Source organism: Sus scrofa, chromosome 9 (assembly GCF_054392235.1).
Source record: "Sus scrofa isolate SSC_HxYL_T2T_F1_AM1 chromosome 9, Sscrofa_HxYL_maternal_Yorkshire_Landrace_v2.0, whole genome shotgun sequence".
In the NCBI taxonomy this organism is placed as follows: domain Eukaryota; kingdom Metazoa; phylum Chordata; class Mammalia; order Artiodactyla; family Suidae; genus Sus; species Sus scrofa.
The window spans coordinates 142,805,995-142,831,295 of NC_139391.1; the positions used below are offsets into that span (position 1 = coordinate 142,805,995).

General features: G+C 46.4%; 1 long non-coding RNA gene across 1 annotated transcript; it reads right to left on the reverse strand.

The window, feature by feature from the left end:
* Positions 1-3,919: 3,919 nt before the first annotated feature.
* On the reverse strand, positions 3,920-20,985 carry LOC146400260 (uncharacterized). Its single transcript, XR_014816680.1, has 3 exons — positions 19,472-20,985; positions 15,992-17,167; positions 3,920-5,885 (listed from the first exon to the last, which is right to left on the reverse strand). It is a non-coding gene; the product is annotated as an uncharacterized LOC146400260 (long non-coding RNA).
* Positions 20,986-25,301: the final 4,316 nt, after the last annotated feature.

Consider the following 25,301-nt stretch of genomic DNA (forward strand, 5'->3'; position numbering starts at 1 on the left):
TTTCCAAATGAGATTTTGGTGAGGGGTGGGCAGCTCAGAGGCAGAAGCTGTTCACCGAAAGAGAACCGTGATTACGGCCCCACCTGCCCTCAGCACGTGCCCGCGCTCTCTGGAAGTTTTGCGGAAGCTCTCTGTGCTAGACTTATTGAAAATCAGCAGGATTTTCACATCGGCAGGCTTGGAAGGAAAACAAAGGATGCAATTCACTTGTGGTCATGCACCTGGCTTTTTATTATAAAGAAAATCAAGCCTCTTTTATTTTTTCCCTTTCTTTCTGGGCAGTGAGGCCGCCCTGACCATGTGAGGTTTGAGACATCCAGGTTACCAGAAACTCCAGAAGCCAGTAGAATACCAACATGTGACGTGAAATGATGCACAGAAGATCAAATAGGTGATTGTCACTGGATTCTGAAACCAAAGAAGCAAACTTGTTTCTTGACACGGCAAGTGCCAGGGAATTTCAACACATCACGTCTCTGGCTGGAGCCAGCATAGACTTGGAGGCCAAAGGTTATTCTAGCAAAGACAATATCTATTTTCTCGAACAAAGGATTCCCAATGAATTAATACTGTCCCTAAACACTCTATTATCTTAGTTGGAATTGTTCATAATAATTCATCAACACTTTGACATTTTCCAAGAGAATTCCTACCAGCAAGAGAACTGAGTCGAAAACTTCCGGATCCGCTGGAGTTGCTGCTGGAGTCGGAAAAAGACCCAGTAAAATGTTTCTTAAACAACAACAAAGTCATTTCAGTCTCATGGGGCACAATCCTATGTGCCGAGACTGACAATGTCCTCACAACCCAATTTTCCAAAGACTTCAGTGAATGATTATTCACAGAGTTTTTAATCAGATACTATAAGATTACACTTTCATAGTGATATAAAAAGGATCGATAGAAATGGGTTCCAGGGAGTTCCCGTCGTGGCGCAGTGGTTAACGAATCCGACTAGGAACCATGAGGTTGCGGGTTCGGTCCCTGCCCTTGCTCAGTGGGTTAAGGATCCGGCGTTGCCGTGAGCTGTGGTGTAGGTTGCAGACACGGCTCGGATCCCGCGTTGCTGTGGCTCTGGCGTAGGCCGGTGCCTACAGCTCCGATTCAACCCCTAGCCTGGGAACCTCCATATGCCGCGGGAGCAGCCCAAAGAAATAGCAAAAAGCCAATTAAAAAAAAAAAAAAGAAAAAAAAAGAAATGGGTTCCAGTGTGTTCTGTCCAGTCAGTGCTCTTCGGGAGAATTTGTATGCATGTGATTCAGAAGGACTAAGGTAGAAGGAATACCCGCTACAGCAAGGCCGCTGGTAACACTCCCGAGGCTGCTCGATGGTCCACGCAGCCAGCTTCTGCCCACACCTCTCTCTGCATTTATTTCCCCTGTTCTGGTGCCTCTGTCCAGCAGCATGGATCCTACTCCTGCGGTAAAGACGTGTATGAGACAGTACGAAATGGAGTCTGCAAGAAATGTATCATTTCATTCTAATTTTAAATGTAAGAAATGCTCATTTTAGAATCCCGCATTCTCACGGTTCCTAGTCAGATTCGCTCACAACTGAGCCGTGACAGAAACTCCAAAAAAAAAAAAAAAAAAAATAGAATTTTTGGTACAAGTCCTGTCAGGGAAAGAGGATGTGTTTTTGTTTAGTTTGATCATTTAGTAAGAATTGTTCATTTGCTGCTAGAGCATTAACAGAAGTGGGGAAGTTCTAGTTGTCCTTTAAAACGGAAGCAGACACAGTGCAAAGGCCCCTTGGTCTCCACCTCTTCCCTCTCGGACTTCCGGGCGGTTCCCTTCTGCGCTTTGCTGCCCCGTCACCCCTCTGCGTGTCCATCCTCAGACCCGATGCCCCTCGGAATTCATGAGCCTGGAGCAGGTGGGTGGGGGGCATGGAAGGAGGAGCAGCAGGGTGGGGTGGGGGAAAGGGGGGGACAAAGGCGACGGGTGTGCCTGGTGACCCGTGAGGAGGAGCTCGGGCGGTCCACGGACAGAGGGCAGACTGGCTCCTGCCCCGCTAGGATGCTGAGGATGCTCTGTGGGCAGCGCCCTCGCCGTTTTCTCCCGGGTCCTCAGTGTTCGATTAACTGTTAACGGGAACGACAGCTGTGGGGAGTTCTCCTGGGATGCTGGGAGTTACAGCAGAGCAGGCGGTGGAGAGCAGAGCCTCACCAATTAGCAGGTATTTGATCTAAAGATGAGAAGCCCAGTGCTTGAGCTAGTATTCAATATTGATATGAGAGGCTTAGAAATAAATAAATAAAATTCCAGCCTGCAGAAGGTGTTTCATTAAGCTGAGCAAAATCTCATTATTTCAGAACCTGCTCATTCAGAATGAGTGACCTCTGTCCAGGACTGTAGATATTACATTCCCCTGTATCATTTTTAATTCATTCATTAATTAATTTAGACTTTCTAGGGCCACACCCACAGCATATGGAAGTTCCCAGACTGTGGGTCAAATCAGAGCTGCAGCTGCCAGCCTACACCACAGCCACAGCAAGGTCAGATCTGAGCCACATCTGTGACCTACATCACAGCTCATGGCAACGCCAGATCCTGAACCCACTGAGCGAGGCCAGGGACCCAACCCTCAACCTCACAGTTCCTAGTCGGGTTTCTCATTCCGCCCCTGTATCATTTTATGTGAAATTCTTACACTGCATTTTCCATAAACATAAAGATGTTAAGCAGTCATTTACTGACAAACACCATTCAAAGTGCAGCAGACACTGTGATCCAGAAGCCTTAACGTGAGAGCAGATAGGCTGTCATTTGGTGAAGAGAAGCTGTAAAACTGCATTATTGAAATCAGCACACAGTAAAAGTGACTTTGTGTACAGTTACATGAATTACACAACATGTGCAGACTCATGTAGCCAACACTGCAAAAAGGATGCAGAAGAGCTCTGTCAGTGCAAGCCCTGCCTCTGCCCCCTTGCTTCACTCCAGAGTCAAACATGGTCACTAATCCCTGCTCCCCATGGAACTATGTGAGTGTGCACTAACCTTTTGTCCACGTGCTTCTGTCATGCAGAATTATGCCTTGGAGACCCACCTCAGTTGCTTGGTATAGCAATAGCCCATCTTTATCATTGCTGTATAGTATTCCATCTCATGGATCTACTACATCCATTCATCCCTTTGATTGTTGGAGGATATGGGGGTTGTTTCAAGTTTGAGACAATTGTAAATGGCATTGTAATAAACATCATGACTAGAATTTTGTGTAATGCACATTTTCATTTATCCAGGATAAATACCTTGGAGTGGGATTGCTGTGTTACATATGTATGTATTTTAAAGGGATGGCAAACTGCTTTTCAGAGTGGTTTAACTATTTCTCTCTTCCACTGGTATTGTGGGAGCATCCCATTGCTCCATATCCCCACAGTGGTACTTTCAGTATGTATTTTATGAATTTTCCATCCTAATGGCTGCATAGTGATATCTTCTTGTGATCTTGAATTTACACTGGTGGTGATGTTGAACATTTTTTCCATGTGGGTATTTATCATTTGTGTATCTTCTTTTGGAAAGAATCTATTCAGCAGATTAGCTCATTTAAAAAAAAACATATTATCCTTTTCTTACTGGTGAGTTTTGAGAGTTTTTAAATGTGTTTATTCTGGACAAAAGAAGTTTGCCCAATATGTACTTTCAAAGGCTTTCTCCTCATCTACAGATCGTCTTTTCATTGTCACAGGACATGTTTCACAGACCGAGCAGTTTTAGCTTTGAAATAATTTATTTTTTATTATTGTTTTTAATGTGATTTTCTTCGGAGGTCTGGTCTTATACGCTTTGATCCAGGCAGGAAGATATACTTGTTTTCTCCGAAAAGTTTAAAAGATTTTATTTTACATTTAAATGCATGGTCCATTTTTCGCTAGTTTTGTAAAACCTGTGAGGTTTAAGTTAAATTTCTTTTTGTAAAAGTGTGTAGGGTTGTCCAGGTGTCCCAACACCTTCGTTAAAGAGAACTCCTTCCCCATCAAATTGCCACTGCACCTTTATCAGAAGTCAATTGGCCACATGTGCATGGGTCTCTTGTGAACGTCCTAGTCTGTTCTCCTGATCCTTGTCCTACTATTTGCCAGTCCTGCCAGGTCTTCTGCACTGTGGCTGAGGAATGTGTCTTAAAGCCGGGGAAGGGTCTCCTAAGAGCCTTCTTTTTCAGATTCGTTTGGGCGTACGGGGTTCCCTTGGCTTTCATATACATTTTAAAATCCATTTATCTGGGATGCTAAATATTCACCCTAGGATGTTTAGAATTGTAATACACCTGGCACGATTTTGGGTTATTTGACACCTGTATTATGTTGAGTGTTCCAGTCCATAAAAAGCACGTTTTTCAATTTATTCGGATCCTCTTTATTGCTTTTATTAACACGTTGTAGTTTTCAGCCTGCACACCATGTCTGCACGTTCCTAGATTTATACCTAAGTGTGTCGTTTTTGGAAACTCTTACAAACTGTGGTCATATTATTTTAATTTATTTTCCACTTTTATTGCTAACACCTTAAAGTGTAAAAGGAATTGTTCGTGTTTCTCTTGCAACCTGCAGCCTCGATAAGCTCGTTTGTCGGACCTGGGAGGACGTCTCTATGTTCCTGTGGATTTTCTGCAGAGCCACGTGTTCCGGGAAGAGTGACCGTTTCCCTCTTTCTTTCTAGGCTGCTAACCCTTGATTTCGCGTGCTGTGTGCAGCGGCTGCGACCACCAGACGCTGGGAGAGACCAGGAACAGAATCTCCCCTGGAGCTTCTTGGGAAAGCACGACCCTGCCAGCACCCTGACTTCAGACTTCTCGCTTCCAGATAACAAATTCACATTGTTTCAAGCCACTTGATGTGTGTTAACTTGTTACAACAGCCTAAGGAAATGGCAGTGCTGCATTTACATGGTTTTCTTTACTCAAGGGTTTCAGTTCTAAATATTTCCACTTGGCTCTTCTTTTGATCTGTTTCTTTGCGGAGACATTCTCTCTGCTCCTGTTTGCTCTTCAGAGCCCTCAAATAGCTCTTCCATATCTTCTGTCCAGGTTATATATCAATATTCACAGCAGGTTGTAAACACTCCATCTTTTTATTTTTTTCCCACACCTGTGGCACATGGAAGTTCCCAGCCTACGGGTCAAAATGGAGCTGCAGCTGCCAGCCTACACCACAGCTGCAGCCAAGTGGGATCTGAGCTGCATCTGCAGCCTACTCCATACCTTATGGCAATGCTAGATCCTTAACCCACCTAGTGAGGCCAGTGATCACACCCACATCCTCATGGAGACAGCGTTGGGCCTTTAGCCTGCTGAGCCACAGCGGGAAATCCACTCCTTATCTTTGGTTTGGTTTGTTTTTTTTGGCTTTTAAAGGCTGCCCCCCACAGCATATGGAGGTTCCCAGGCTAGGGGTCAAATTGGAGCTGCAGCTTCCAGCCTACACCACAGCCACAGCCACAGCCACAGCACCGAGGGATCCAAGCCGTGTCTGCGACCTACACCATAGCTCATGGCAATGCCGGATCCTTAATCCACTGAGCAAGGCCAGGGATCAAACCTGAGTCTTCATGGATGCTAGTCAGCTTCATTTCCACTGAGCCACAGTGGGAACGCCAGCCGCCCTTTACCTTGAATGAAATCCTCCTAATGGGATTTTTATATGCGACATTTTTCATAAGATTTTTCTCTGCAGTAGTGAGTAGTGAATGTCAACCTGTAGCTCCAAGTGGCAGATGCCAAATACTGCAGTGGCCTTGTCTGTGCAGTAAGGACGGATGTGACGGCGCCAGCCCAGCTCTGTAGGAAGGTCTTCTTCCATTTGTGAAAATCCCATCGATTTCAGTGGTCAAACAGCATTCGCCCCTGAGCAGAGGGCACTGCAGCAGAGAAGGCTGGAGGAACAGTGTGAGAAGTTAAGAACAATCAAGTGATACACACACACACACACACACACACACACACACACACACACACGGGCTTTGTAATATAAGATGGAATCTTATCCTATCCTATACATTTAACATTAGTCATCTTCTCCATCTGACTCCTGACACCTGTAGTGAGCTGAATGTTCCAGTCCATAAAAAAAAGGTTGTCTGATGTGTTCAGATCCCAGCTATTACTTTTGTTAACTCCAAATCCTGATCAGAGGGTTTGCCATGTTCCAATCTCTAGCACTGTAGTCCAAATAGCGTGAACACATATGTATGTTTGCATAGACAAAGTATATACAGGTAATAAAACTGATACACGCATGTATGTGATAGCATATATACACACGGATACACACATGCATTTACGCATGCGTTACTTGCGTATAGATGGGGAGAGGCAGAGATGCTCTAATTTTTACCCCTTTAAATAAGTATAAAAGATAAATATATTAGACATGAGACAAATAGTTCATGTTTCATGTCTGTAAATAAGGCTTTTTAAATTCTCTTTTGTCTTCTGCTTTTAGTTTAATTTAAATGTAATGTCTCCCATTTGTCAATGTAACGTTTCTTGGCACCTTGAGGTTCTGCATGTCATACTGTATTGTGGTGATATAGCATCTTTTCAAACACGGTTGATCAAAACTATCTAAAGATCAGCAATTTATAATAGATAAGTTACTGTGTATTTCTTAGGAAAGATGGTTTATTATTTATAAGATTCATATCTCTTAATTGAGTCAGGTTTTCTAAACACCTCTGAGAAAAACTTCTTCAATGTGCTTTTAAAAATGATGGGATCTTGGAGGTTGCCTCTGTTAAAATCCAAGAATTCTGAAACGGGGTTTCTTTCCAGTCTCATGTACTTCAGGTTTTTAACTAATCCAAACTGCCATTTCATTAGTCTTCGTTTCTGGAGGTTGAATGAGGCTTGTCTGGTATGTCAGTTTTGATTCTTTCGTGACGCCAGAGAAGAATTCCGTGCTCTGGTGAACACCACTCTGTGCACTTGAACCCTGAGCCGTTCTTGTCCTACTTGTATAATGTCATTTCCAGAAGCAAATGCTGCCTGACTTGAGTGAGGGCTTTAATATCGTTTTCAGCTACAATATGCCTAAAAGTTAAGCCATCAGCTCTGGTCAGAAACGACAGTAAAGTCAGGAGTTTCTACAAAACTATGAAAACCAGGGGCAAGAACCAGTGACCGTTTGCTAAGTGCATTTCTCCCTGCCAAGTGCTGTTTATGTCACTGCCTTGTCTGGTACCCAGACCCAGCAGCCAGACGTTTGTGTAAGGCTGGGTTTAACCACCTCCCAGAGGTGGGAAGGCACCTCTTTTCTTTGTATTTACATCCCTACCAAAAATCCTCTGATTTGAGGAAGTTAAGCTTGGTCAGTTAAAGAGCATAATTTTTCAGTACTTCTCAGTTTTTCTAAATATGAATACAAACCTAAGTTCATCTGATGGAGAGGCATTTGAATAGCCAATGAAACGATGTGATTGAAAAGAGAACAAGGATGAGTTCCCTGTGATGCCCTGGGTCAAGGACCTGGTGTCGTCCTTGCAGTGGGTTGCGTTGCTGCTTGGTGCACATTTGATCCCTGGCCCAGGAATTCTCCCAGGCCTCAGGCATGGCCAAAAAAATAAAATGGAATAAAATAAATAAAAAATAAAAGGGGACAAGGACACGTGCACTCCCTGATGTTGCTCTGTCCCCAAACAACGTTTCCACTGTGGCTGAAGACGACGCCAAAACCCCGGAGTCCACCGCTAACACCTAAGCCGGCCAATGCTGTGACCGCCTCTGGGCTCGGCGGGTTATGGGCGTTACACGTGAGGAGGCAGCATGCAGGGCGGATGAGGCACGGATTACCGTGGAGAAAGGCACCGACCTTGTGAAGCCAAAGGCCATGGGAGTGCGGGAGATGCTGGGAGAGGCAGGTGGCGGGGCTGTAACAGGAGGCCGATGGTTTGGACGTGCACCTTGATGATTTTTAAAACATCATTTTCCTTTAATTACAGTATAGTTGATTTACAGTGTAGTGTCAATTTCTGCCAGACATCGAAGTGACCCAGTCACACACACACACACACACACACACACACACACACACACTGTCTTTTTCATACAATCTTCCATCATATCTATCCCAAGAGTCTGGCTACAGTGCTCTGTGCTGTACCCAATTGGAGGTAACTTTGCTTGAAGCCACATGTGTATTTCCACTCAGGCAGCATTTCACAGGAAACGACTCACCCCCGAACCCCTTTCCGCATCACCCCCCAAAGCTTTGCTCACACACATTGAGTTAAAATTCAGCTGTAAGAAAATCCCCAAACATGAATTGTAACAGCTGTACTGCAGTAATGCATGATCTTACTAAGAGGGAAAATCAGAGAAGGGGCAGAGTGGCATCTGGGAACTCTATAATTTCCACTCAGTTTTTCTGTGCATCTAAAACTGCCCCAAACTATGTCTATTAATTTTAAAAAAGTGAAGTCTAAAATGGAAACCAGGGTTCTAACGACTTAGAGCCAGCCTTTCTCTGGATCAGCCCTTTTTTCGCCACGCCCACAGTGTGGGGGAGATTGCCAGGCCAGGACTCTAACCTGTGCCAGAGCAGTGACCAGCGGTGCTGCCCTGAATCATTGGGTGGTTAAACCACTGCAGCAGCAGGGAACTCCTGGACCGGCACTTTGAAACAAAGCCGTGTCCCACGATCCGAGGCCTCTGTCGCTGGTGTCTGAACCTCCAGCCTCTCCTGGTCTGTGCCAGTTACTCAAATGTGAGAACTAGTATTTTTACTAGGGTTGCTTTTTACTGAGAACCAGCAGTGTGTTTCCTAGCAGCTGTTTTTTGTTTTTGTTTTCCCTCTGAAATAATCAGCTCTGAGATCCTCGATAACCTTACGTTATCTATTTATGCATTTTAGCCTGCCAAGGCTGGTCTTTCTCTAAAAATACTTCCTTTGGGAACCTCAAGGTCTTAGGCGTCAGGCAGCAGAAGGAAAACAGGCAGCGGGTGACCCGAGGCAGCCTCGCAGGGCAGAGGAAGCAGGAGAGACACTGTGTGAGCAACCACAGCACGAGGGAAGCACAGGGTAATAAGGAAAAGACGCACGAGGCGAAGCCAAGGTGACCTCGAAGCAACTTCCTAAAAGATCCTGGGTGCGAAATCCACCCCTGCTGAAGTGTGGATGTGGGGGGTGCCATGGCCGATGAGGGCCACGAAGTGGGTGCCCCCGGTGGAGTCCGTCTGTCTACACAGCCCAGGATGAGTTTCAGGTCCTTCTGGATACTTCTGCGGAGCCGGGAAAACGCTTAGAAGGCCGTCCCTCGGGCGCAGCAGGCCGCGGTCAGGAGATCTGCCCGAAGCCGAGGAGGGAAGCGTGGACCTCATTTCTCGTGATGGGAACATTAGCAAAATGATTGACGCTTCAGGAGGGGCATTAATTAATCCACTGCATATTGAACGGAGGTGAGTGATGATGAACAGCTGAAAAAACGATGCGAGAGCATGAAGAGGAAACGAGTTTTAATTATCTATAGAGATGAAAGGAAATTCAAGGGTTTTTTTTGTTTGAGTTGGGTGATGGAAAGAGACTTGAGCAGGCAGGGAGCAGGTGAGGCGGGATCTTGCTGCGGGGCCCAGGGGTGGAGGTAGGAGAAGAGTGTTTCAGGGAATGGGTGTAAATGTGCGAGGGGATGAAGGGCCCGTGTGGGCCAGAAGCTGGGGAAGGTTCACCTTCGCTTTCCGGGGACAAAGGGCTAGAGGGACAGGCTTGCACTCAGAAGGAGGGCGTGGGGCCCACTTTCCTTGCTGCGATGTGGGAGGGACGGCAGCTTTTCGGAAGGTTCGTTCTGCACCAGGGAAGAGGGGCCACGGGACTAACACCACCCTTGGCACTTAGGCCATATTTGCTCCTGAAATTAGAAGAAGGAACCCAAGTGAAGAAACTTCAGTGCTGGCACCAGGACAGAGGCTTGGCACGTCTCCTTCCGCAGTGGACAGACAGGACACCTGTCTGCCTCTGAGCACTTGTGTTCTGCAGGCTCAGTCCTGACACCCTGTGTGCCCCGCTGGGTGTTGCGTATGACTTGTGTGGCTTTGGGCAAGTTTCTTCATTTCACCTGATATCTAGGAAGCTTTTCTCCCTCTTCTATATTAGAATAATGCCCATGTAGGATATCCATGTTCAAAGAAGGCCGCGAAGGTTAGAAATTGTGTCTGAAAAGCCTTGTTTTCGGCAGGCGATGGATAACGGTACTGGGGAGTTCCAGGGAGAGCGCCTGCGGCTCCGTCTCCCCTGGTCTGAATCATGTCTGGGGGAAGGGGGGTGGCGCTTTTCTAGCTCAGGGACGTGTTCCACATTTTTGGACTTTGTTCCCTGCGAGCACTGGCGGTGAACTCCCACCTCTGTATCTGGGAGTAGATTGAGTGCCATTACTTGCCAGCCAAGCTCCCTACTTTTTGATCTGGAAGTGGAATGTGTCGGTAGATCATCTCACCCTAGAAAGAGTGGTGATTTTCAATACCACCACGTTAACTGGACTTGCCCTAAATGGCAAACGTGAGTATTACTCAGAGGGACTTCCATTCAAAGCTCCTTATGTGACCTAAACTATTTGATATATTGTTCCTGAGCGAGCTTCTTGAAAATGCTAAGTGTCTTCCAATGTCAAATGTGGAATACGTCTTTTTCACACGGCCTTTGTTGTTGTAGTTTTCCGGTTTTGCCTTGCTGGTTTGCGTTGCATGGGATCGTCTCCCACGGATTATGCCACAGTGAAAACAAATGCAAATTCTTCAGTGAAAACACTTCAAAGCAGGCAATAATCATGCACAGATTTTAAAATATATTTTCAGAGGATTTTTTAAAATATTGTACATCCATATAGTTCCATATAAAATACCAAAATTATTTTACTCCTTTCTCAAGACTTTCCCATTTAAGCATCTTCCTCATCCAAATTGCAATTTCACACGAAGGAAAGCCAACCAAATGCTGGAGGCAGAGGTCACGTGGTGTTACTCTGAAAGGCACCAGCAGGGATTCCCGGGTGTGAAGAGACAAAGCCGAGCCGATACGCTGAGACTGTCCCCTCGAGCTCTGCAGGAGACCTGATTCAGATCCCAGGTCCGTCACTACTCTGAGAGAAGATCCGGAGACCCCCAGCTTGTCCGCTCCTCGTCTTTCTGTAACAGCACGTAGGGTTTATAAATAAAGTGTTGCTGAAATTCAGAAGTTCCTTTGTGGTGCAGCAGGTGAAGGAGCCAGCATTGTCAAGGGTGTGGTGCAGGTCACAACGGATGCACAGGTTTGAGCCCTGGCCCGGGGAAATTCCACATGCCATGGGTGTGGCCAAAAAAAAAAAAAAAAAGAGAGAGAGAGAGCCATGTTCCCATTTCTTCTTTGGTGATGGATACACTGACTCTGTAAAGCAGATCTTGTTTCCCCTCGTGTGTGTGTGGGCGGGGGGTTCCCCAGGAGCCGCCAGGCAGGCCTGGGGCTTCTCCAGTGACTTGAGGAGGGGTCTGCAGGCAGGCGGGCCTGACCTGTGTGAGCAAGGCTGGGCGTGGGATGGAGGCTAATATATGCTGGGGGGTGGTGGGGAGAAGGCCGGGCGGGGGCTGAGATGCCAGGGCCACCAGTCTAGAGGAAACGCCCCCTGAGCCTCACTTGCCTCTATGCCATGTGTGGCGTTCACTGCTTCCTTTTCTTCTTTATTTTTTTTTCTTTTTAGGGCTGCACCTGCAGCACATGGCAATTCCCAGGCGAGGGGTTGAATCGGAGCTGCAGCTGCCACAGCCACAGCAACACAGGATCTGAGCCGCTTCTGTGACCTGCAGTGCACCTTGCAGCCACACCTCATCTGTAACCCACTGAGCGAGGCCAGGGATCCAACCTGCGTCCTCACAGAGACTGGTTGGGTTCTTAACCCACTAAACAACGATGGGACCTCCCTTCTTTTTGAAAATGAATTTGTGTAAGGTGGTAAAATACAGACAGCGTACATTTGTTATTTTAGCACTTCTCATGGGTACAAGTTAATGCTGTTAATTAAATTCCCATTGTTTTGTGCAACTGTCACCACCATCTATTTCAAGTTTTTCAACATCCCAAACAAAAACTCTGTATCCAATAAGGGTCAGGATGGAGCAAGGGGCAGGGTTGGTCCCAGGAACCCTCGCAGATACCACATTTGGCTGGTGCTCAGAGAAGTCCTTATAGAAAGAGGACACTTGGTCCCCTTCTGTGTTCCCATGCAGACGCAGCCCATGGAGAGAAAAGGGCCGAGTCCATCTCCCTGTCCCCGCCCCATCCCCAGTCACTCTAATCTGCTTTCTGTCTCTGTGAATAAGCAAAACCCCTTAATAAGCCTTTGCGGAAGGCCAGGAAGCAAGCTCTAGAGAAAGATGGGGGATGCTTACGACGCTGCGTTAGAAACAAGTAGCGAAGCGTTTAAGGAATAAAAGGAACGGCGGCTCAGGAGAGGAGGAGGAAGGAAGGTAGCCTTGCAGTGTCTGTATTATAGTTAGAGCGTTATTCCCAGGGGACTGCTCTTTCACGTATAAATGTGGCTTTCACTATTGGCTTCCTGCGATGCGAGCCTATAAAGGCTTTCTGTTAGTGATCTCCTGGTTTAATATCAGTGACACAGTGCGGATCAGGGGGTGTGGTTCACAAAGGGACTAAATGCTGTGTCTGGCTTGGTAGACGCTGAGAGACAGAAGCAGCTGAAGATTTGGAGAGGACATCGGGGAGCCAAAAACACCCCGAGAGACCCAAAAGTGTGTGGGAATGAAGCAGACCCGGGCGAGGGCGAAATAAAAATCCCGGGAGTGATGCGGTGTAGCGAAGTGCTCTGAAGCCTGGGAGACACATAAACCTGGGGATGAAAGCGGGGATGACGCCGTAAGGGGTCGGGGTGAGTGAGGGTCTGTGAGACGGCAAAGCAACGGCGAAGCCCCTCCGAACCAAGTTCACATCCGCGTTCCCTTTCCTTCCGTCGTTTCCTTCTGTCCTCCCGGTGCTTATTGTGAAGCGGAGTCCTCAGGCCACCCGGGGGCTCTCTGCATGGTGCGTCTAGAGTCGGACCACAAAGCACACACACGAGCCACGGGACGCCGGGAGCTGCTTCTAGGGGCACCTGCTTAGTGGAAAGGGCTCTACTTGCTCTGTCTGGGCAATTGTCTTTTTTTTTTTTTTTTAACTTCCATCATTTGCTTCTAATGAGGGACTGGGGGGAGGTGGGAAGGAGTGGTGGCCGCTGCCTCCCAGAGCTTGAGCCCTGAGCTCAGAGAGCCGGCCGGGACCCCCCTCCCAGGGCCTGTGCCCGGGGAGCCGTTCCCTCTCTCTTCTTGGAAAGCACTGCTCTGCCGGTCTGACCCCACTCCCCTGGTCCCCTGCATCCAGGGACGGAGTGGCCCGGCCGTAGTCATGGACATAGTGAGGTTTCGTGAGGGTTGCTTTAATTGTTCCCAGGTTTTGTGAGGCGAGCTCAGTACATTTCCCTTCTTTTTTTTTTTTTTTTTTTTTGTCTTTTTGTTGTTGTTGTTGTTGCCATTTCTTGGGCCGCTCCCGCGGCATATGGAGGTTCCCAGGCTAGGGGTCGAATCGGAGCTGTAGCCACCGGCCTACGCCAGAGCCACAGCAACGCGGGATCCGAGCCGCGTCTGCAACCTACACCACAGCTCACGGCAACGCCAGATCGTTAACCCACTGAGCAAGGGCAGGGACCGAACCCGCAACCTCATGGTTCCTAGTCGGATTCGTTAACCACTGCGCCACGACGGGAACTCCCACATTTCCCTTCTATTTAAACTGATTCTATTTGAGGTTCTATCATCGTGACTCAAGTAGCTCCAACTTTTCTTACTGGGTAAAACTCTGTCCTCCAGTTCTATGAACTTTTTGTTCAGCTCTGGTGGAATGAATTGACTAAACGCCTCTAGGTAGCTTTCGTCTCTTCAAATTGTTGCCCTTCGGACGTCTGTTGCAGTCGCGTCTTACCCGTTTCCTCCCAAGCTCTTCCCGTCATTCCTCATACGATGGAGATGGTTAACACTTCGCATTCGGAGACGTCGCTTGGCCCTTGCGCGTCAGCCTCTTAGCTCTCTGCTCACGCCTTAGCAAGGTGCTCCTGCTCCTCTGCGCCCCAGTTTGATGGAAGCTCCATCTCTCCTCTCCACTCACTCTGCTCTGCGGTCTCCCTGCTGACCCCTGACGTGGGTAATCCGTGCCAATTATCGTCATCCTTAATGATGAACTTCCAAATTGAGACTCACTGTTCACCTTCCTTGCTGCTTTTCAAATCCATGTAGTTTGGCTATTGGTTATTGCCTTGTGAATTAGCCATTCCAACCCCAGAACAAAATTTGCCATCTGCGCTGATCTGAACTTGCTCTATTCCCCTAGATTCAGGCTCAATAAATCATCTATCATTTACCAAACCAGCCCATAGCAGACATTCACATAAATCTAGCTTTTCTTAACCAGGGTCTTCATCGGATTTACAGAAATTAGGAAACTGTTTTCTCTTTTATCTCGAGGATAGCCAGAGCTACACAATTCTGGGTGAGCAGGACATTCGTTAATTATCTGCCATGAGCACTTTAAGACTTTAGGACTTAATCTCTCACGGAAACACCCCCGTCAGCATTTGTTTGCCTTTCAGGATTCTCTTCGTATTTCATTCCCTGTTGTTGCCATCACCACAACATTAGTTTGGCAAACAGAATTACTTTCTTGAATTGCTGAAATTGTGTTCACAACAATCTCCTTGTTTTACGTCTTGTCCCCTTCATTGATCACAATGTATTATTTCTAAAATCATAATTGGATGTCCCACCACTAATCCTTCAGTCACTTCTTAATGGAATACAATTATCCGGGGACACATGCGCCCTGTGCTGATGCTTTGTGACTTTATTTTGGCCCTATGGTACTGCATTTTAAAAATCTTCTGACAAAAATCTGTGTATTGGAGCATCTTGGATGCTCAGCTTTCCCAGCACAAGAAATTCCCCCAAATCCCAGCTTATTTGCATTTCTGCCTCAGATGGTAAGATCTGCCTAGAGATTGCAATCGGTCCACCTTCAGTTGTGTGCTCATGTGCTTGGCGATAGATTTCAAGGAAAGCAATTTTTTTTTTTAATGTTTCTAGAGGGCAAAGGATCACCCTCTCAGCTCCTGTGCTGCATATGAGATTTTGGATTGTAAAACAGTTCTGATGCTAAAAAGGAAAAAACATCCCCTGAGCTCACACCACTTTTTATGAAAAACTCAGCCACGTGCTGCTTTCCGCATTAAGCCTCCTCTACCTTTCTTCAGCTGACGTGGTGTTAACCTCCTTCCTTCCTTCCCTCACTCCCTGAGCAGACACAGGTTGTCCCAGGAAACGCTCCATAACCAGGGACAGAACCTCAGTGTGACACTGCATTTCATAATCTGCATCCCTGTCTCGTCTCCGTATCCAAAATAGAAAACTAACAAGCAAAACTCTTGGGCAAAGGGTTTGACAGCATCTTTCAGAACCGTCTGAGTGACGCTCTGCTTAACTCCTGGGACATCGGGACCTGCCTTTTTCCACTTCTACCTCCTCTTTCTAAACACTACACCGCACACGCAGGACCCAACAAGCTCAATCTACTTTGCAAAGTGTCCCACTCTGGGTCCCCTGTCAATGTGGAAATAGATTCAAACATGTTTGTGAATGTTCACCCCTGTCCGGGGAGGGGGAGAACCCTCTTTCCTTGGACTCAAAGAACGGGAGAATCACTGGAGCCAGGAGAAGAGACAGCAGTTTCACAGACACGTGCTCTAAAACGAGCGAGGAGGAGTTCCCTGGGGGCGCAGTGGGGTAAGGGTCCTGTGCTCTCACTGTGGCGCTTAGGTCACTGCTCTGGCATGGGTTTGTTCCCCAACCCGGGAATCTCAGCATGCCATGGGCGTGGCCCCCCAAATAAGATACATTAAAATCAGCAAAGAGACAGAATAATTGTTTGAGGGAGGTGGAAAAATCAAGATCTATTTCCTAAAAGAGGCAAAATTTCGCATACCTGCGGATGGCAGTTACGTCGCCTTGAAGGGAAACTGATGAAACAGGAGAGAGGAGAGACCATCCAGGGAGGTCTCTGAATAAGAGAAGCGGACGAGGAGAGCATCACGCGGAGGACTGCGGGAGGAACATGAGGGACCCTTCCTGGCTGTGAAGGTAAAACCATCTGGCCGTGGAGGTTAGGGACCTGACGCGGCAGCAGGAATACAGATGCCCTTGGGGTCACTCTCTCATTTCTTCCCTGGCTTCACCCTCTGCTTCTCTCCCAGTCTCTCTTGCCCCCTTAAAAAATGTGTTAAGATACAGTTGATTTACAGCGTTGTGCCAGTTTCTTCTGCACAGCAAAGCGACCCAGCCAAACGTGTATTACACATCCTTTTTCTTGGATTACCTTCCCTTGCGGTCTGTCCCAGGAGACTGGATAGAGTCCCCTGTGCTGCGCTGCAGGATCTCATTCCTTATCCATTCTACATGTCAGAGTTGGCATCTACTAACCCCAAACTCCCCGTCCCTCTGCTCCCTCCCTCCCCCAAGTCTGTTTTCCATGTCCGTGAGTCTGTTTGTTTTGTAGATAGGTTCATTTGTGCCCCATTTTAGATGCCACATATCAATGATATTATATGGTATCTGTCTTTCTCTTTCTGACTCACTTCACTTAGTATGAGAATCCTAGTTGCATCCATGTTGCTGCAAATGGCATTATTTTGTGTTCTTTTTTATGGCTGAGTAGTATTCCATCGTATGTATGTACCACCTCTTATTCCATTCATCTGTCAGTGGACACTTAGGCTGCTCTCTTGCCGCTTCATTGTCCTTCAGCTCAACCGTATTTTCTCTAATCCCAGTGCTGGTTTGCTCATTGCTACTTATCAGGCATTTACGTGGTCTCATCTTTGAAGGCCGTCGAGCTTCTACACATGTGATGCTTACGGCTCCTGGAGGTTCCCTCTGGCAACCATATCAAAAACATCCTCGCCTTTTTATGTTCAATCCCTGATGTCTTGCTTCTTTATCATCTAGGAGCCACCTTACTTATTCACCTTATTCAGCATCTACTTCCTCTACCAGGAAAGTGTGCGGATGGATGAAGAGAGACGACCTGGAAATAGCGCCATCCTCCGTTTCGGTGGCAAGAGGGCCATTGCTATGGGCTGGTCGTGCTGTGGCATAGTTCTGCCTGGTTTGTAACGAACAGAGGTTATTTTAATCATATACGTGATTGATGTTGATATATTAGGTTAACTGTTCTTGGGCATAACTGAAAATAAAATTATGATTTACCTTCTAAATAAGACTTGCATTAACCTCATATCAAAATCACATAAGAAGACACCAGAAAAGTCTTAGACGCTTTTTGCACTTAAGAATCTAGATGCATAAAATTTAAAAAAATATCTAATAGGTGTCTGGAAAAGAAGGATAATTTATGATAAAATGGGTCTTATTTAAATCTTTCAAATTGAATCTTTTTATTAACAGGCTGAAAGGGAAGAAGATAAAGTCCCTGCCTTTATCATAGATGTTGAAAAGCATTTAATGCATTCAGAGTTGGGTACACGTACAATCAAGCTAGTAAGAATTAATATACTGAAAAAATTCTGACAGAACCTAGATCATTTTTTTTTCTGCTTTTTAGGGCTGTACCTGCCATATATGGAAGTTCCCAGGCTAGAGGTCGAACTGGAGCTACAGCTGCCAGCCTACACCATAGCCACAGCCATGCAGGATCCAAGCCACAACTGTGACCTACACCACAGCTCATCCCAACACCAGATCCTTAACCCACTGAGCAAGGCCAGAGATCAAACCAACACCTTCATGGATATTAGTCAGGTTCTTTATTGCTGAGCCACAGTGGGAACTCCCTATAGCAAATATACCTATCTTGACATAGTAAGGAAACCACAAAACTGGCTTGTTTAGTGTCAGCACAGCCACAGAGCACTGAAGGGGCCTCTCTATTCCATGCAATAAGGTAAATTCAAACATCTCTAAATCTGGAAGGGAGGGCAGGAAGAAGATACAGCAAGTTTAGTTAATAAGACTATATACCTACAGACCTGAAAAGAATCACAGAAAGCTATTGGATATCTAGGAATCCATGTGGCCCAATTCTATACGGAGTACATTTACAAATTTTAGTGCATGTCCTTTTTAAAAAGGCTATGGAATGTTATATTCATAAACAGAGTCAGCACTTCAGTGTTAAGAGTTTTCTACAAGCTGGCCTTTGGAGTCAATTCATTTTCTTTCTTTGTTTCTTTTATTTTGCTTTTTCTAGGGCCATAGGCTGTGGCATATGGAGGTTCCCAGGCTAGGGGTTGAATCGGAGCTGTAGCTGCCGGCCTGCACCACAGCCACAGCCACAGCCATGCCAAATCCAAGCCACATCTTCGACTTACACCACAGCTCATGGCAACACTGGATCCTCAACCCACTGAGCAAGGCCAGGGATCGAACCTACGTCCTCATGTCTGCTAGTCAGAGACATTGGATTAAATTCAATTTCATTCAAAACCCAGCAGGACCTTTTCATAGAATCTGGGTCAGGAAACCATGGCTTTTGAGCAAAACCCAACCCACTGCCTTGCTTCGTGTGTGGCGTTGTGGAGCACCGCACGGCTGTTGGTCCGTACAGACTGCTCGCATCACTTTGCAACGTACGGGAAAAGCTGAGCAGTTGTAATACAGACTGTACGGTTTACAGAGTCTAAATATTTACTGTCTGGCAATGTTTGCTCACCTCTCATTCAGAAGAGCAACCCCCACCCACCCCCCGCCACCTGCACAGCTCAAAGTAATTCATAAAAAAAGCATCACCAGAGTAACGCGTAGGACCTAGGCCACATACTATTGTAAGGACTTCGTAGTAAAGAATCTATCCTGCAAAATGGAAGGAAAGCCTCCAAATAAGATCCCTGCATGAAAACTTGATGTGAGGCGAGGGGCATGCAGATCAGTGCTGGCCGATATTCTGCTCGGCCGATGGCTTGGGAGACGTGAACTCTGCAGAGAAAAACACTGATTTGGGTCTTTTTTTATGGGAAACTCTAAAATCAACTCCGAGTGGATTAACGAGTTGACTACGAAAGATAATTCTTGGAAAAATTTAAAGAAAATAGTAAGCCTATTAGTGAGACCTTGAGAACGGGGTGCATCTATGTGGAGCCACTCGTGGAAACCGTGTAAAGCGCGGTGGCAGGTCCTTTTTAATGCATGAAACTGCATGTACCTTGGTCCCGTTCAAAGGAAACAGAGCAGAACCCCAATGTGTATGTAAGCAAATATTAATCTGCAGAAAAAAAGAGCATCAGAAAAGACAGTTTTAGATTTTCTTCTGAACATGTAACTAGTTCAAAGGCAGGGCGGTTAAAAGGGGAAAGATCAGCCCATGGCAAGGGTTCTTTTCTTCCTCTCAGTGGGTGATGAGGGGCTCGTGGGCATCCCCCCCCCACCCCCGCTGCTCTATCCGTCCCCTCACCTTCTGCTGCTTCCTCCTTTCTCACAACCAAGAGGCCCGAGACTCCCGGGGAGGGTCAGAAGTCAGAGGATCAGGACCCGGGCAGGACAGGCCCCCACAGTGTGCTGAGGCCGGACGGCTCGAGCCCACGCGCTTTGGGAAGCTTCAGGGCTCTCTGCCTTTCGGTCTTCTCCTTTTACACGTTGGGGCCGAGACCCAGGGACAGCGAAAGTGACGCTTCGTCCTTTTTGCTACTATGTTGGGTGCAGACATCCCCTTACCGCAGCGGGCGTCTGGTTCCTGGGGCCAAGTATCCAGGCAAAGCTCTCGATTCTCGCGTTCTCACACCGCAGGGGAAGGTCTCGGCACACATTCCCTGTCTTGGTCGCAGAAAAATTCTGGAACGCACAAAATTCATGGAACATTCCAGAGTAGTCTCTAGCTTATTTTTGAATCCTGCAAGTGGTATATAATACGCTCATCTTATCAGAAAATCCTTTCCATTTTTCAAGTCATTCTGATTACAGGAGACTATTTCCTGCAGTGATTTCCACCTCTCCGTGTAAGCAGGACCCTCGTCCACCGGTTCTAACTCGGGATCCAAAGTAAGGGCCGTCCCTCTTCTGCAAGACAGAAGCCCAAGCTCTGAGAGGCTCTTCTGGGCTCAACAGTGTCTCTTTCCCAGGGTCCTTTCCTCGACTCTTTCAACCCTTCTTTTCTATCCTCCTCTTCCTGCTGCTCCTTTTTTCTTGGTCTAAAATTCCCCTCATTGTCTTGGTTTCGTTGAGTCTGGACAGGTTCTTGGCCTGAGCTCTGGGGAAGATGGATGTCCTCCTGTGATTTACAATCAGAGGATGGAATCCGATAATCTCGGTCTGTAAATCTGAAAGCTCCTAGAACAAACCAAGCACCAGACGCGCCGCCAGGAGATGGAGGCAGGTGAAAGGCTGCCTCCCAGAAATGGTCCCCTGACCTGTGACCCCAGCTGAGAGGGATGCGTGCCCCGGCCAGTTCATAGCCGGAGCAGGAGAGGGCTGCTCCTCTTTAAAGGAAGACGGTGACGCCCTGTCTTGGACGGGGCATCACTAAGTGAATAACCGAAGCTTCCACTCACCAGGCTGGCAGAGTCTGGGGAGGCCCGCCCTCTTGCTGGCCGGATGCTCTCCTGGCACCTGGGGCTCCCCCAGCTCCTGCTTGTTACCCGATGCCTATGTGTCTGCCTGTTTCTAATGTGGCTTATTTGGTTTTATTCTCGATTCACTTTTTTGTTGACATTTGGAGAAGCAAAGTGTTCTTCTGTTATTGTCTAATTACGTCATGATCAAAATGAGGTTTTCCTTGGGCCACCCTGCGCAAAGCCACTGTCACCAGTGAAGAGCAATGACAGAGACAAAGGCCTGGCTGTTCCCTGGACGTGCTCACGACAGGTGATCCAGGGGTAGAGCCGTGGTTCCTGGTGTGACAGCAGCTCTTCTCCAAGACACAGCCCCACACCCTTGTTCTCTGCCGACCCGTACTTCTTACTCCGCTCATCTGGACTGCGTTTCACTGGTGTCAGTAGCGAAGCTCTCCTCTGCCACCGGATTCAGAGTATCAGATTTCTGTCTTTCTCTCTAACCTTAAATGCATCACGACTTTCCCGTCATTTCATTTGGTAATGCAGGCCTTTCCCATTAGGGAAACACCATATGTTTAAGCAATAAAACTTGTTTCCCAGATGTTCTACTTCTTTAAAAATGCAGCAACCAATTCACTGCCTTTTAACAACTTTTGAAAATTCCATCTTGTCCTCTTCAAATAGAAAATATAATGCTTCTTCCGCCTTTAAAAAAGGTTGTGAATCTTACCAGTTAAAGAGATGCAGGCAAACGATGGCATATTGTGATCCTGGCCATTGTGCCAGAAGGGGCCTGAATGAGAAACGTTACACCAGGGACCTGGACCACTGTCCAAGTCAAAGACAAAACTCAACATCCATCCTTGGCTCTGGCAACCGGCAATGAAATAAAACGATTTGGGCTCCGTTCCTGAAGAAATCGGCCAGGGTTGGGTCACAAAGGCGAATGCGTGCTGGCCACCCTGCCAAAGAATGCCCAGTGGGAGACAGAAAGCTGGCGAAGGACTGGGTACATTTTCTGCCTAACTCCCCCGCTGGGTACATCCTGTGAGGTCCGCTGTCCGCGTGGAGAGACGCCCAGGTTGAAGACTGGCGGTCCGCCCATTTCCTTTACGCCTGGCCTTTTCAGGCTGTTTCTCATTTCCTTTCCACCCTGGAAAATCCATTCCAGCCTCCCTGATCTCTGCCCCTCTGGAATTCTCTTTTCTCCGTCGTGCCGTCCTGTGTGTCAGCTTCTGTGCCAAGGGCGCCAGTGTTGGGGCTGAGGAACCAAAGTCCAGGAACTTCATGCAATTCTAAGTCACTCTGTCCTGTCACAGGATGGTCACAAAAATGTACAAATGAGATTTTAAAATGATGCTTGGGGAGTTCCCATCATGGCTCAGTGGAAACGAATCCGACTAGGAAACGTGAGGTTGCGGGTTCGATCCTTGGCCTCACTCAGTGGGTTAAGGATCCGGCATTGCCGTGAGCTGTGGTGTAGGTTGTAGGCCGGTGGCTACAGCTCTGATTCGACCCCTAGCCTGGGAACCTCCATGTGCCACAGGTGCGGCCCTAAAAAGCAAAAAAAAAAAAAAAAAAGATGCTTATTCCTTTTGTAAAACACAGAGGCCACTCTCTGAGGTGTGAGATTCAGGTGTTAGAAGGGAGGCGTCCAAGGTGTCAGTCATTCCCCAAACAGCTGTAAAACCCCAGCAGGGAACTGAGTCAGGGGTCAGTCCTGTCCAGGTACAGTGGCTCCGTCCCTGGAGTCAATGAGCAGAAAATACGTCGCTCAATACTGGGCATATCCCCAAGTAAGTCAAAGGCAGGAGACTATTTCTTTTTTTTTTTTCTTTTAAATGGTTTTTTTCCATTGTAGCTGGTTTATGGGGTTCTGTCAATTTTCTGCTGAACAGCAAGGTGGCCCAGTCACGCATTCTCTGTTCTCACATTATCATGCCCCATCGTAAGTGACTGGATAGAGTTCCCACTGCTATACAGCAGCATCTCATTGCTTATCCATTCCATAGGCAATCGTTTGCATCAATTAACTGTAAACTCTTTCTAGCTGCAACCTAGATGGGGCAGAACTTGGAATGTCCTACCAAGCCTATCTTATTGAAAAATAAATTCTGCCATAATTTCTGTCTCCCACTGTTTATACGTTATTGAGAAATCAGGATGCCTATAGGAAGCAATGAAAACGGAAACTTTTCAGGGATGACCGTGTAAAAACTGACCACCGACCATAACTAAGAGTGATGGCTTCTGCTGTGTGTTCTTCCAAGTGCTTTGCATGTATTATCCCAGTCCACCTCCGGGAGAATCCCATGAAGCAGGGTGCTGCCGTTAATCCTGGCTTGTAAAAACTTGGGCACGGAAATACGAATCTGACCAAGGTCTCAGAAAATTGAGCAAACCAAAATTACTCTTCCAGATCACATCACAGAGAGGCGCTAGCTTGGGAGGCCTTGGTCACAGCAGTTCTCTCAAAGGAGAGTGGGGGGCAGGTGCTGAGAAGAATCTGGGAAGTTGGAAACTTTCTGTCAGGAGCCTGGAGGGTGGAATGTGTGGCATTTTTCTGGAGAGCAGCAACTCTTCTTCTTCTTTTTTATTTTATTTTATTTTTTTTGAGGCTTTTTAGGGCCGTACCCGCAGCATATAGAAGTCCCCAGGCTAGGGGCAGAATCAGAGCTACAGCTGCCAGCCTACACCACAGCCACAGCCACGGAGGATCGGAGCCGCATCTGTGACCTACACCACAGCTCACAGCAGCACCAGATCCTCAACCCACTGAGTAAGGCCAGGGACCAAACCCACATCCTCGTGGTTACTGGTCAGGTTTGTTTCTGCTGAGCCCCAATGGAAACACCCCCCCCCCTTGAGACCGGTAATTCTTAACCACTTTGTCAACCAGGGTCATCTCTTGCTAACCGCTTCCTGTGATTTTACATTTCACTTGACGGTGAATGTGCGGTCCTGCCTAAATTAAATTAGCAGTATGTTAGGAGAAAAATATTTGGGGCACACTCTAAACATGTGCTGTTAGTGGCGTCATTGAATCAGCTTGATTGTCACGCTTTTCCACAAGTGATAAGGTAAAAGATAAGGAATGAGTGAATAATACAATTTACAAGCTTCTGTGATTGACGTTGTTCTCATATCCAATACTTCCTATAGATTCCTCCCAAGCAACTATTAAACACTGATAAAAATTAACTATGCTTTTTCTGCAAAGTACACGTCCACGTACGTCAAAAATTCGAAAAACGTATTCACTAACCATCCTGAAATGACAATTGATATCAACACGAAAACCAAATCTTTCTGAATTCAAAAAAGAAATGCGCATTTCCAAATACTTTCAGAATAAAAATAAGTCATGATAAAAACCTCTAAAAAACCCTCAAATTCGATGAAGAGAAACCATTCATAATTGCACTCAGCTAAAGTAGTGCTTGATGGAGAATTACAACTTAAGACTATGTTGAAAAATGTGGCAAAAATATATCTTTTACATAAGAATGGTAAAAATAAACATAAAGTTAGAAAATCAATAGAAGAATAACTTGTCATATAGTAGTATATAATAAAGAAGTAAATGTAAATAAATAGAAAAACTAATAGGAAAATTAGAAATTGGCAGTTTAAAAAGAATAAAAGTAAGTAAACCTCTGCTAATAATAACAAATGGAAAAGAGAAAAGGCATCTATTTAAAGTATTATGAATAAAACAGATCAGTTATAGGCCTGTTGCTTCCATAAATATGGATAGAAATACTAACTAAATGCTGATAAACCCGATCTAGCAATACGTGGCAAGTATATTTTTATGATAAATTTTGTTATGTCATTAGAAACGCCGCGAAGATACTAAGATAACCCCTTATGAGCAGGGTAAGAGTCTGCAGGTACGCAGCACATTCACCCACACAATCGTGTATCATACGATGCACACACGCTCTCATATAAAATATCACCGCAGGCACAGGTAGAGAAGAGCAACTGAGAACAGCCAACATCAGCGGGAGACACGGGAAGAAGCTTCCTTCGGAGAGAAGGAAGCTCTATCGAATCCAAAGCGAGAATGCTTTCCATGTTGCTGTCCTGGAGAACCCGGTAAAATCAGCCGCAGGTTTTCATTCCAAGATGATCCAAATGTTTTCCACGAGACGACCACAAATAACCCCAAAACCGATACAATTAAAGAGAGAGTTTTAGAAGTTTTCTGGAAATGAGATCAAGCCAAAACAAGCATCACATTTCCAAATGCAAACAACAAAGACAATGTCAATTTTTAAGTACTTAGAAGAATATAGATCTGATAATACCAAAATAGAGGACATCTACGGATAATTAAATGGAGAACACAAGAAGTGGGGAAAATATTTGAAATGTGTTGGACATCTTTAAAAAAAAAATACAACTCCGGAGTTCCTGCTGTGGCGCAAGGGGTCAGAGGCATTTGGGAGCGTGGCAACGCAGGTTCCATCCCAGGCCCAGCACAGTGGGTCAAAGCTCCTGTGTTGCCACAGGGCTCAGATCGGCCCCTGGCCTGGGAACTCCATATGCCTTGGGGTGGCCCAAAAAGAAAATAAATGAATAAAAAGTAGAAAATAAAATTTTAAAAACCCCTCCAATCATAAAATGTGTTCGCAAGTCCCATGATACCAGTTCAATATCTTGGTGTTACTAGTTTTCTTCAAATTGTTATAAACCCTGGAATGCAATTACAATCAATATTCCCATGAG